This window comes from Pongo pygmaeus, chromosome 4 (assembly GCF_028885625.2).
Source record: "Pongo pygmaeus isolate AG05252 chromosome 4, NHGRI_mPonPyg2-v2.0_pri, whole genome shotgun sequence".
NCBI lineage: Eukaryota > Metazoa > Chordata > Mammalia > Primates > Hominidae > Pongo > Pongo pygmaeus.
In genome coordinates this window covers 90,843,634-90,857,868 of record NC_072377.2, presented here as the reverse complement: position 1 = coordinate 90,857,868, position 14,235 = coordinate 90,843,634, and the positions used below count along the sequence as shown (strand labels likewise).

Sequence of the window (14,235 nt, the reverse complement as noted above, 5' to 3'; positions counted from 1 at the left end):
ATATCCAGTCTATTAGGGACTTGGGTTTCCTCCTTTTTCAGTGTTTCTCAAATTTACCCTTTCATTTCCTTTTCGAGAGTCCTATTGGTCATATCTTTATGACAACATGTCTGAATACTTGATTTAGCCTTATGGCTAATATGCATGGCTTAAGTCATCCTTTTCTAAACCTAACCTGCATAGTGTCCTAAAACATGTCTTCCATTGTGTCAGCTCCTCTTATAGAACCTATAACGTCATATTGACATCAGTTTCAAGTTTTTGGCCATGTACACAAGACTGAGACTACCTGACCTATATAGATTTATTTTTCATTGCTCCCTAATCTATGCAGTCTAATTTGCCCAGATTAATTTCACTCATTGTCTCTTCACACATACTATGCTCATTCCTATTTCTCTTATTCTGAATGAGTTGTTTCAGGGGATTCAGGATGTCTTGGCTACTATCCTTTGCTTACACACCAATTAGATCTTCCTGTGTCCTTCCTGAAACGTTACCTAGACACTCAATCCTATATACAGATGCTCCTCCACTTATGATGGGGCTGCATCCCAATAAATTTATCCTACGTTGAAAATATTGTAAGTGGAAAATGCATTTAACACACTTAACGGCCAGGTGCAGTGGCTCACGCCTGTAATCCCAGCACTTTGGGAGGCTGAGGTGGGCGGATCATGAGGTCAGGAGTTTGAGACCAGCCTGACCAACATCCTGAAACCCCATCTCTACTAAAAATACAACAATTAGCTGGGTGTGGTTATGCACACCTGTAATCCCAGGTACTCAGGAGGCTGAGGCAGGAGAATCACTTGAACCCGGGAGGTGAGGTTGCAGTGAGCCGAGATCATACCACTGCACTCCAGCATGGGCAACAGAGCAAGACTCCATCTTAAAAAAAAAATACGCCTAACATATCAAACATCCTAGCTCATCCTAGCCTACCATAAATGTGCTTAGAACACTTAAATTAGTCTACAGTTGGGCAAAATAATCTAACACAAAGCCTATTCTAATATCTCATATAATTTATTGAATATTGTTCTGAAAGTGAAAATCAGAATGATTGTATGGGTACTTGAAGTAGAGTTTCTACTGAATAAACATTGCTTTTGCATCATCAAAAAGTCAAAAAATTATAAGTTAAATCATTATCACTGGGGGCCATCTGTGTATACATATGATGATATATATCCCATCATTAAGTGATACATGACTGTGTACTATATACTTAAGCACTATATATAGAGAGTACATAGAGTGTTATACTATATATAGAGTAATGGATCACTTAATGGTGGAGAATATGTTCTGAGAAATTAGTCATTAGGCAATTTCATTTTTGTATGAGTATCATAGAGTGTATTTACATAAACCTAGATGGTATAGTCTATACACATCTAGGCTATATGGTATAGCCTATTGCTCCTAAGCTACAAACCTGTACAACATGTTAATAAAAAGGTACAGCATTTTACTGTACCTTTTCTGTGTTTAAATACACAAATACTATTGTATTACAATTACCTATAGTACTGAATACTATATTACAATTATGTACTGTATTACAATAGTAAGAGTACTATACCATAGGTAACTGTAATACAGTATATAATTGTAATATAGAATTCAATACTATAGGTAATTATAATACAATAGTATTTGTGTATCTAAACATAGAAAAGGCATAGTAAAAATGTGATACAAAAGGTTTTAAAAGTGGTCCACCTGTTTAGGGCACTTACCATGAACAGAGCTTTCAGGACTGCAAGTTGCTTTGGGTGAGTCACTCCCTGAGTGAGTGGTGAGTGAATGTGAAGGCCTAGGACATTATTGTACTCTACTGTAAACTTTATAAACAATGTACGTTTAGGTTACTCTAAATTTATTTAAAAAGTTTTCTTTCTTTAATAACCTTAGCTTACTGTAACTTTTTTAGTTTATAAACTTTTAAATGGTTTTAAACCTTTTGACTATTTCATAATAACACTTAAACACAAATACATTGTGCAGCTGTACAAAAATATTTTCTTTATATCCTTTATATCTTGACATCTCTATTCCATGTGCCTTTTCTATTTTTAATTTTTTTTTATTTTAAAACTATTTTGCTAAAAATGAAGACACAAACACACATCTTGGCCTGGGCCTATGCTAGTGGAAAATACCACTGTTTTCCACTTCTACCTGTTGTCCTGGGACATATTGCCCCTGAAGGCCTTCCAGGACCTTCATGTTGTCCTGGAACATATTGCCCCTGAAGGCCTTCCGGGGGCAATAACCCCTTCATGTAGAAGGTCCTGGAAGGCCTTCAGGGGCAATAGCCCGCATGAAACTGTCATCTCCCATGTTATGACCCATAGATTTTTCTCCTATGACAACAATGCCTTTTCCTGGAAGGCATTCCTAAATAAATGCCTTTTTCTGGAAGGCATTCCTTCTGAAGGATCAGCCTGAGGCTGTTATCCACTTAAACTTATTTTTTAATAAGCAGAAGAAATACACTCTAATGATAAAAAGTTTAGCATAGTAAATATATCAACCAGTAACATAGTCATTTATTATCAGGTGTTATGTACTGTCCATATTTTATGTGCTATGCTAGTACATGACTGGCAGCACAGTAGGTTTGTTTATACCAGCATCATGATGATCACATGAGTAATGTGTTGTGCTACAACATTTTGTCAGCTACAGGGTCACTAGGGGATAGGAATTTTTCAGATCTATAATCTTATGGGGCCACTGTTGTGTACGTAGTCTATTATTGACTAAAATGTCATTATGCAGTACATGACTGTATGCATGTACACACACACACATGCACGCACACACACACATAAACACTCAATAGTTTTCCCAAATGTCTATGACAAAAATATTTATTCCATAATTTAACTTTTAATTGTTTGTAAATATTCTATTTCTTTGCTTTACTCAACATTGATAGTATTGTCTTTAGTGTTTAGATTAGTATTGTCTTTAGTGTTTAGATTAGATGTAATTTTCTTATTGTCTAGGTATTATTAGGTGTTCAATAAGTATTCTGGTTTAAAATGCCATCATGGTCCTCATTATCAACAGTGGCCTCTCTGCATTTTGAGAATAGGAAAAATGTTTAACATCTGAAAGCTTGGGTTTATCCTTGCTAAGTGACAAGGAGAATCTGGGCAGAATGCTAAATCTTTAAGTTGTCTTTCTTTTTTTTTTTTTTTCAGTTTCTAAAATAAATAGCACTGTTAGCAATTACTCATAGATTTCTTTGTTAATATAAGAAAACATTTTGTAAGATTAGACTCATTTTATTTTTAAAAAGAGCTTCAGTATATGAATATGCGATGTTTAATATAAGCTTAAAAGTAAGAAGGCCTTTCCCTTATTTTCTTAGAGTACAACTGTAGGCAATTAGAATACATTGAAGTGGGTTCAAAGGCAGAACCTAACTTGAACTTCCTTTTGACCACCTGTACAGTATATTCTCATCACTGGGGCCATTGGTTTTGTGGCTTTGTTTCCTGCTCACTGGACTGCCTGGAGGATGGGCTTAGGGTGTGACTTTGCTCATTTCCTTTTTGTCATCTCACAAAGCCCTGCTTTGTTTGCTTTATCTAAGACCTCTGTGCTACCTAGCTAAGCTTGGCTTCCTGTCCAATGCTGTTCACTCTGTCTCCATGGACCCAGCTCAATTGGAAGAAAAAGCAGATGAAGGCCTGAATGTCTTATGAGTTTTCAGTGACTTCCTCAAACTTCTCACTTAGCCTTCAGTGCCGGCATTGTCCAGGTCATAGGAGAAGGTAGTAGGGGTGACTCAAATATTTAGTATTTGCACAGTAAAAATGTCCAGCTATGCCAGGTGGAGTGGCTCACACCTATAATCCCAGTGCTTTGGGAGGCTGAGCAGGAGGATTGCACGAGGCCAAGAGTATGAGACCAGCCTGGGCAACATAGTGAGACTCTGTCTCTACAAAAAGTATTTTTTAAAAAAAATTAGCTGGGCATGGTGGCATGTGTCTGTAGTTCTAGCTACTTGGGAGGCTGAGGTGGGAGTATCATTTGAGCCCAGGAGTTTGTGGCTGCAGTGAACTATGGTTGCACCATTGCACTCCAGCCTGGGCGATAGAGGGAGACCCTGCTTGTAAAAAGCAAGCCAAGCTCTTTACTGGCTGAAATTGCATGGAGTAAGGGAAGGAGTAGAAATTCTGGGGCAGAGAACTACCTTTTGTTGTTCATACGTGTTTGTCTTTAATAATGTTCCCCAGTATCTTATGTTAATGAGGAACATTAATGCTTTGACATCTTTTCATGGTGCCACTTCAGGGAATCACTCTTGCTTATTCTAAGGCGGATTTGAAGCTGTACCGAGCTGAAAGTCTGAATTAGGAGATGATAGTGGTGACCTTATAGGCAATATCAGGTACAGATGGAGCTTTAATAGTGAAAAAGTAGACTCCTCAGAGTAAGTATGGAGGATCATACTTCTGCATACACTGAATGTAGTTGTTTCTTTCCCACACAAGGACTCTCTACAAGAGAGGTTTCTTTAGAAAGAATTGGACCTGATGGAGGGTCATTCTATCAGAATGAATTTTTTAGGTTTCTTCCTTACAGTTAACATCTCCGAAAAGTACGGATACAAGTTATCTACAAGGTAACACCTGTAGATATGATGCAACAGGCTTATGCCATTGGAGAGTGAACAGTCAACCTTCTGAAAACAGTGTACACCACGGAAGGGCAAGAAAAAAAAATGTGAGTAACCAGTGAGTCTGGGTGCTTTGATTGGGGTCACTTTCAAATAGTGATGCTTTTTAATTTTTGCTTTGTCACCACATGGTTTGCATGTGTTGAAGGACAGTGTTATCCAGTAGGATTTGTCTTAGTTTTTTTTTTTTTTGAGACAGAGTCTCATGCTGTCACCCAGGCTGGAGTGCAGTGGCACGACCTCGGCTCACTGCAACCTCCACCTCCCAGGTTCAAGCAATTCTCCTGCCTCAACCTCCTGAGTAGCTGGGACTACAGGCGCCCGCCACCACACCTGGCTAATTTTTTGTATTTTGAGTAGAGACAGGGTTTCACCATGTTAGCCAGGATGGTCTCGATCTCTTGACCTCGTGATCTGCCCGCCTCGGCCTCCCAAAGTGCTGGGATTACAGGCGTGAGCCACTGCGCCTGACCTTGTCTTAGGTTTTCTAGTGGAGGCTTGAGCCAAAGAAATTTTCATGCTGTACAGAAAGTCAACCTATTTCTTAACCATTTTAAAAAATGACACAAGGGTTAGATTTTTGAGGGGAGGGATCAGTTATGCACATTGCGTTTGCCTTTTCATCAGTTTTAATGTTTTTCACTAGCGTAAAATACACAACTGCAGTTGCTCATATTCATCCTGGAACTGCAGAGGACACAGAGATTTTGTGACCAAGGCAGTCATGGACAGGTTCTATCTTACACTATGCAAATGCTGTCTTACTTCCATTGCCAGTTATGAACTGCATATAAAGTTTGCACATAATTACTAAGGCTGAATAAAGGATCACTACTATTATGACTGTTGCAGATGTTGGTGGCACCTTCTAGAATACCGGAAGTTTTATGTGAAGTTAGGTTTAATCTTTTGGTAGAGTACTGCTTTCATATCATTATTGGACTGAAAATGACTATCCTCTAGATTCATTAATGTGCTTAGTCTAATTTCCTAATTTGCCACCATCAGAAATGTAAATCAAAGCTCCAGAAGTATGGCTTTTCAAAATATGAATTTATTTTGTAGAGGAAAACTTATATTGTATGTTTGTTGGCAAAGTAGAGAGCATGTTCTTGTCTTCCATGAAGGCTAATGGCATTTTTAACTGTTAGATCAAGCTTTTCTGGTAAGAAATTTTACTGCTGCTAGTGTAATAATTCACCTATTTTATACAGTTTTAAAATATTTTAAGGTTATTATAGATGTTTATCCTTCCAAAGCATAACCAAATTGCAACATGGATATTGTATTTTAGTTTTTGGCTGTTTTAAAGCATCCGGGCGAGAAAACAAAAGATGGGAAAAATGTTCACTATAAACTTACTTTGAAAAATATACCAATATAACATGTGGACATTTTTGTATGATGTGTGTGTGTGTGTGTGTGTGTGTAGAAAGAGACAGAGAGAGAATATTAAATATGTTACATATATTGCATTACCTCACACAAATGCACACAATTAAATTCCTACTGTAAAATGTAGAGACTAGGCCAGGTGCCCTGGCTCACGACTGTAATCTCAACACCTTGGGAGGCAGAGGAGGGTGGATAACTAGGTCGGGAGTTCAAGACCAGCCTGGCCAAGATGGTGAAACCCTGTCTCTACTAAAAATACAAAAATTAGCTGGGCATGGTCATTGTTGCCTGTAATCCCAGCTACTCTGGAGGCTGAGGCAGAGAATTGCTTGAACCCGCGAGGCGGAGGTTGCAGTGAGCCGAGATCACACCACTGCACTCCAGTCTGGGTGACAGAGCGAGAAATATGTCTCGAAAAAATAATAAAAATAAAAAATTGTAGAGACTAGCCTGGCTTGTATAGTATTAAGAAAAGATCAACAGAATTTACTCAGAGCCCTCTATCAGAATGATGATCATTTTCATTATATGAGCCATTGTCACTATATACTAAAAGTAATATACTCAATATAGGCAAATGTTTTAGTCCCCAATTAAATATGTCTCTGAGGCAACACACTATTATTATACAGTATTTCATATTATCTGAACTTCATGATAAACATGTTTGAGATAATGATCTTGATCTCTGTTTTAACAATTTAGGAATGGAAGGAAAATGCCCAGAAATGGTGACGTTAGTAGTTATTCTTAGAATTGTTGACGTCTGACTTGATGACTTTGAGTGCCACGTTGAATGCAGGTTTTGAGACAACTACATTATGCTCTCCTCAAAGGATGATGTGGTAATTCCATTTCTCAAAGTAGCTACTAAACTTCCCAGGTGAAACAAATAAATTGAAAGGACTTCCACACATAGTGAGGTGCTAGTAGATCCACATGGTGCATACCAGAAAGTTCCACATTTTTCACCCAAGGAGTAAGAAGTCTCTAGCCCCTTTGTTTTTCATATTTAAATCGACTAATTTTAAATTGATTAGAATACAAAATTAGGTAATAAAGTGCAAAATTTTGAAGAGTTAAAGTGTAATATAAGATGAGCTCCTAGTTTTTGAAAAAGGTATTTATGGTCCAGGTGTGATGGCTCACATTTGTAATCCCAGCACTTTGGGAGGCTGAGGTTGGTAGATAACTTGAGCCCAGAAGTTCGACCAGCCTGGGCAACATGGAGAAACCCTGTCTCTACAAAAAAAACACAAAAATTAGCTGGATGGTTGTGCATGCCTGTAGTACCAGCTACTCAGGAGGCTGAGGCAGGAGGACCATCTGACCCTGGGAGGCAGAGGCTACAGTGAGCTGTGATGTGCCACTGCACCCCAGCCTGGGCGTTGGAGTGAGAGACCCTGTCTCAAAAAAAAAAAAAAAAAAAAAAAAAGAAAAAAAAATGTTTAAACAGTGTGAATTCAATCTTCAAATAAAACTTAGAAGTCATTATTTCAGTTGGCTTCTGGCTTCAGTTCAGTATTTTCAATAAGAAAGTTATTCAAAAGCAAAATGAGACATGGTAGCTAAAACATAAAAATATATATTTTTTCAAAATGATGTTTTACAGCTAGAAAATAATACCTAGTAAGCTTGAGTTTTTCAAAATAACTTCTCTTTCAAATTGGGCCCTTCAGAAACACTGATGGCTCATTAATTTCTCAAAAATTTAAAAAAAATTTCAGAAAAATGTTTACCTGAAATATATCAGTAGGCATAGGGCCAGGGTTAGCTGATTTAGTTCCATAATTAATCAAATATTTATAACTAGCTCTTTGAAAGGGAAATTTTCTTATAGAAACATCTTTGTGTTTGAGAGTATGAATTCTGGAGCGGACTCTGTAGGTTCAAATCCTACCTCTGCCATTTGCCAGCTGTGCCACCTGGGGCAAGCTATAGACTTGTTTGTGCCTCAGTTTACTCATCTTAAATATGGGGATAAAAAGGTCTTACCTCAAGTGGTTATTAGGAGTTTGAAATGAGGTTATATATATAAAATACTTAGAACAACCCCCGGTGCATAGGGAGTTTTGCATAAGGGTTACCTGTTACTACTATTAAAGCACACAGGTTGCAAACGAGCTACCCTCAGGCTGTGAACAACTTCTGAAAAACATTTAAATATCAAGAATATATGAGATATAGATTTTTAACTTCTCTTCATGAATAAAAGATATCTGACCATATGGTAGCAGGGTTAGTGGTCATAACCCTTTCCCATTCCTGGGCCTGTTTCTCTTGTTCTGCCCAAAGTTGACATCCATCTTTGCAGCCCTGGGTGGAGCCACAGACCTTTCAAGGCCAAAAACCTTTATGGAGCAGGCCCTGTGCTAAGGGAGACACCAGGAGTTTGGCATTCCTGCTCTTCCCTCACCTGCTGAAATTAAATAGATAAAAAAAAAGTGTAAAAATGCCAAAGTTTAAGGAAAAGTCAATAAAGACTAAATGGCATTACCTCCACAGGATCTGTAGTAAAATGTCTTGAGAATGTCCCTTTCCTTTTTTCCCTTTATAGTAAGTTTTTCAGCTCATTGAGTTTCAACTGTCTTCGCCTTTGGCCCCATCCTGTGGTCATTCCTTCTTGTACACCAAGTATGTGCTTCTATGAGAACAATATTTAGTTCTTTAAGAGTTAGTTTCAGGTGAACTAACGAACACAAGAATGTTCCCGAGTGACATCCCTCCCCACCCCTCTATCCATTTTGAATGCTCCCTTTGTTTCTCTACCTTTGCTGTGCTTAATTACAGTGACAGTTATTTTTTTCAGGTTCTTTTTCCACAGACAAGAATCATAAACCAGCTAGTCCAACAGAAAAAGAATAACTGTAAAAATAAATCCTTTCTGGGAAATGAATCTTTTTGATGTTGAAGCATTTCATTTTCACACCATTACAAATGTTGTTTTAGCCCATGATACACTGAACATCTAGATTCTATAATGATAAGCACATCATTCATTGATCTGACATCATTTAATTTACCTGAACAAATAAGACAATTTTCAGGCATCTTTCTTGTCATCTGATATAATGGAAGAAATAGTTCTAATATTTGTGGTTACATATGCATTAACACCCTGATGTTAAGGTGATAACAAAATTCTCAAATTTGTCTAACCTTATTCTGTGCATTTCTTTATTATATATATATTATAAGATCTTAACAGAGACAGGATTTTCCTTTAAATCTGTGACAAAATGTCACTCAGCCTTATAAGGCTGACTCATTTTAAAACTTACTTTAAAAATGTGTTACAGTGTTATGCATTAAATTACAGATTTGGAAGATATCCTTCATGGTTTTTCTGAATTGCAAGAAATAGATGTGATAATAAAATGTTATACATTTCACTATATTCTGCTTCATGTTGTCAGTTGTCAGTTGATCATTTAGTGGTAAAGTTGTTTTCTTCCCTTTATATGTGATCTTCAGGTTAATTTGAAGTTGACATTTTTGTATTGCATGGAATATCTTCACTGCTTCAGCTTACCATAAATTGTTTCATCCCATTATAGTATCCTTTAGAAAAAACATTTTGAATTTATAATTCCGGTCCTGAAACATCATAAGAAACTTAATTTGTTTTGACACATAAAAATAGCATCATACTAGAACTTTAATCAGAAGACCACCTCTCCACTGAATCTCTACAATTTTTTTTTTTTTTGGTCTTTAAAATATTCTTTATTGTATCCAAGAAAGTTACAGCAGCATCTCAACACAGCCCAGCTCACTCGTCAGTTTCAGTATGTCCCCATGCCTAAGATTTAATCCATCATTAGATCTTACTCATTTCACCTATTGATATTGATATCTCCCAAATCTGTCTCTTTTTTCCATTTTCTTTTTTTATTTTTATTTTTTAATTTTATTATTATTATACTTTAAGTTTTAGGGTACATGTGCACAACGTGCAGGTTAGTTACATATGTATACATGTGCCATGTTGGTGTGCTGCACCCATTAACTCATCATTTAGCATTAGGTGTATCTCCTAATGCTATCCCTCCCCCCTCCCCCCACCCCACAACAGTCCCTGGTGTGTGATGTTCCCCTTCCTGTGTCCATGTGTTCTCATTGTTCAATTCCCACCTATGAGTGAGAACATGCAGTGTTTGGTTTTTTGTCCTTGTGATAGTTTGCTGAGAATGATGGTTTCCAGTTTCATCCATGTCCCTACAAAGGACATGAACTCATCATTTTTTATGGCTGCATAGTATTCCATGGTGTATATGTGCCACATTTTCAGGGATCTAGAACTAGAAATACCATTTGACCCAGCCACCCCATTACTGGGTATATACCCAAAGGATTATAAATCATGCTGCTATAAAGACACATGCACACGTATGTTTATAGTGGCACTATTCACAATAGCAAAGACTTGGAACCAACCTAAATGTCCAACAACGACAGACTGGATTAAGAATCTCTACAATTTTTCAAACTCTGAGACAGGGAGAAAGATAGCCAAAGGTATCACCTTTATTGTTTGGCTTCTAGTTTTTGAACTAAATTAATATTATTGAGTTTAGTTGTTTGAAAATAAATTAATTTTTAAATTAAATCAATTGAATAGGCAATACAATGTTTCAGATTTTTTTTTTTTTTGAGACAGAGTCTCGCTCTGTTGCCCAGGTTGGAGTGCAGTGGCATGATCTCAGCTCACTGCAAGCTCTGCCTCCCGGGTTCAGGCCATTCTCCTGCCTTAGTCTCCCGAGTAGCTGGGACTACAGGCGCCCACCACCACGCCTGGCTAATGTTTTGTATTTTTAGTAGAGATGGAGTTTCACCATGTTAGCCAGGATGGTCTTGATCTTGTGAGCTCATGATCTGCCCACCTTGGCCTCCCAAAGTGCTGCGATTACAGGTGTGAGCCACCACACCCGGCCTAAAAAATTTTTAAAAATGTAAATATGTGTAGTCTGCAAAGCCTCCCTTTCCTTGTTCTCTTTTTCCTCATTTACCTCCTGTCCCTTTTTCACACATTGGTAACCACTGTAATTAGCTCATTTTGAATTCTCCAAGAGTTTCTTCAGGCAAATAGAAACCAATAAATGATATATTCTTTCCCTGCCTAGCACAAAACTCTGTCTCCTACCCATTTCTTCCACAAGTTGCTTTGTTAAATTAACAATACAGGTCCCATATACAATACTATTATTAACTAGAGTCATCATGCTGTATAGCAGGCCTTCAGAATTCAGCCTATACAACTGAAACTTTGTGCCCCTTGACCAGGGCCTCCCCATTTCCCCCACTTCTGCATCCCTGGTAACCACCATTCAACTCTCTGTTTCTATAAATTCAACTTTTTACGATTCCACCTATAAGTGAGATCATGCAGCATGTTTTTGTGTGGGCTTATTTCACTTAGCGTAATATTCCACAGGTTCATCCATGTTGTTGCAAATGGCAGGCTATCTTTCTTTTTTAAGGCTGAATAATATTCCACGTGTGTGTGTGTGTGTGTGTGTGTGTGTGTGTATAATAATTTATTCACATCTTGGTAATCGTGAATAATGCTGCAGTGTGCAGCATAATAGTTAATACTGTATTGTACACCTGAAATTTGCTAACAGAGTAGATCTTAAGTGTTCTTACCACTCTCCCACACACACAGAAAAGACAACTATACTAAAAGATGGATATATTAATTAGCTTGACTGTAGTAATCAGCTCACTATATATACCAAAACACCACATTGTACATCTTGAATATATACAATTTTCATTAAAAAAACCCCAAACAAAAAACATACAATGCATTTCACAGATCTTTAGGTATCAGTATATGGAAAGTTTCCTCATTCTTTTTTTTACAGCAGCATAGGATGCTGTTGTACAGATGTAATTTTTCTAATAGGATCCCTGTTGATAATTTAAAATAGTCCAATTTTTTGCTCTCACAGTGATGCAATGTGTATTGTTTATTTTCATATATGTAAGTTTAATATACATTGTCAGAAATAGAACTGCTGAGTAAACAGTTGTACATATTTGTAATTTAGAAAAAGTTTTCAAATTGCCTTCCATAGGCCAATTTATATTCTCACCAGCAATAATTGAAAGTATCTGTTTTTCCATTGCCTTGTCAATGGGCTGTTGTCAAAACTTAAGGGTTTTTGTTAATCTATCAGGTGAAACATAGACTTATGGCTTATTCTAAATTAGTATTTTTTCTATTGTCCAATTAAAGTTTTTTGTATTTCATTTTCTATCAACAGTTCTATCATTATCAACTGATAATGTATTTTGACAATTATCTTTTGTGTTGCTATATATTCTTGTGGCTTTCCAGTATTGTTTTTATATTATAAAGATTGGGGCTGGGAAAGGTGGCTCACTCCTGTAATCCCAGCCCTTTGGGAGACTGAGGCAGGTGGATCACCTAAGGTCAGGAGTTCGAGATCAGCCTGGTCAACATGGTGAAACCCTGTCTCTACTAAAAATACAGAAATCAGCCAGGTGTGGTAGCACCTGTAATCCCAGCTACTCAGGAGGTTGAGGTAGGAGAATGGCTTGAATGGCTACAGTGAGCCAACATCGCACCAGCCTGGGCAACAAGAGGGAAACTCTGTCTCAAAAAAAAAAAAAGATTGGCCTGTGATATACATTACAGATATTATCCTTAGTTTGTCATTTGCCTCTAATTTTTCTTATATGCTTTGCTGTACTATAGGAATCAAATATATACTATAAAAATTAAATATTTTCTTTTCCTTTCTCTTTCTCCTCTCTGTTTTCTTCTCCTTCTTTGTAGATAATATAGAACATCTTTCTGACCTTGAGGTCAGGAAGTCCTCTTCGACAAGACACAAAAAAGAAAAATCACAAAGGAAAAGAATGACAACTTGACTCCATCAAAATTAAAAACAGGTGCACATCAGAATATACCATATATACAATTAAAAGATAAGCAATGATATAGAAGAAACTAATTGCCTCACACAAAGCAAACTTGGACTGCTTTCTAGAAAGTAAAAAAGAATCCTAAAATAATCAATATGAAAAAGACAAACAACCAAATAAAACCAAATGAAAAAGCAGACAAAGATTCAAACAGGCAAATTCACAAAAGAGGGAATTCAAATGGTCAATAAACACATTAAAATATATTTAAACTGCAGTAACCAGAGAAATGCAAATGTAAAACAAGGTGTCATATTTCTACTCATTTGATTTGCAATTATTAAAAGTGTTGAAAATATCAATTGCTGGGGCATCAAATATCCTCACAGATGGCCAATGATGGAAGTATGTACACATTATAAAGTTTTGTTTCTAGCAGTGTTTGGTAAGATTGAAACTTTTGCTCTATTTGAAATTTATCTTGGTATATGGTGTGAAGTATGGATTTGATGTAAACATTTTTTGGATGTTTTCCTAGCTGCTTTAACACCATTTATTAAACAGCATCTCTTTTTCATGCTGACTTGAGATGACATCTTTGCCATACACTAAATTCACATATGTCTTTGGGTCAGCTTCTGAATTTACTAATCTCTTCATCTATCTGTCTACTCGTGTCACTACCTCCTGTTTTAATTATTACAGCTTCACAATATGATTTAATGAATATATTATTGTTTGATTTTTTTTCTCCCTAGTCATATTTTTCTGCTGTGTTCTTTTTGTTTTTGATATTTTTTCTTTATATTGCCTTGTATTGATTTTCTACAGGCATGCCTTATTTTATTGTGCTTTCCTTTACTGTGCTTTGCAGATATTGCATATTGCATTTTTTTCCAGATTGAAGGTTTGTGGCAACCCTGCATCAAGCAAGTCTATAGGCATCATTTTTCCAATAGTATGTGCTCACTTATTGTCTGGGTCACATTTTAGTAATTTGCACAATATTGCAAGCTTTTTCTTTATTTTTATATCTGTTGTGGTGATCTGTGGTCAGTAATCTTTGCTATTACTATTGTATTTCAAATGTTTTGGGACACCATGAACTGGACCCATCTTAACAGAACTTAATCTATAAATGTTCTCTATAGAACTTAATCTATAAAAGTTCTTTATCAAACTAATCTATAAACATGCATGTTCTGATGGTTCCACTAATCAGCTGTTTCACATCTCTCTATGTC

The 14,235-nt window shown here is 36.7% G+C and overlaps 1 long non-coding RNA gene across 1 annotated transcript; it reads left to right on the top strand.

Annotated features, from left to right (window-relative positions):
- The first annotated feature begins 3,614 nt into the window (after positions 1–3,614).
- On the top strand, positions 3,615–13,299 carry LOC129036833 (uncharacterized). Its single transcript, XR_008502661.1, has 3 exons — positions 3,615–3,794; positions 4,609–4,749; positions 12,903–13,299. It is a non-coding gene; the product is annotated as an uncharacterized LOC129036833 (long non-coding RNA).
- Positions 13,300–14,235: the final 936 nt, after the last annotated feature.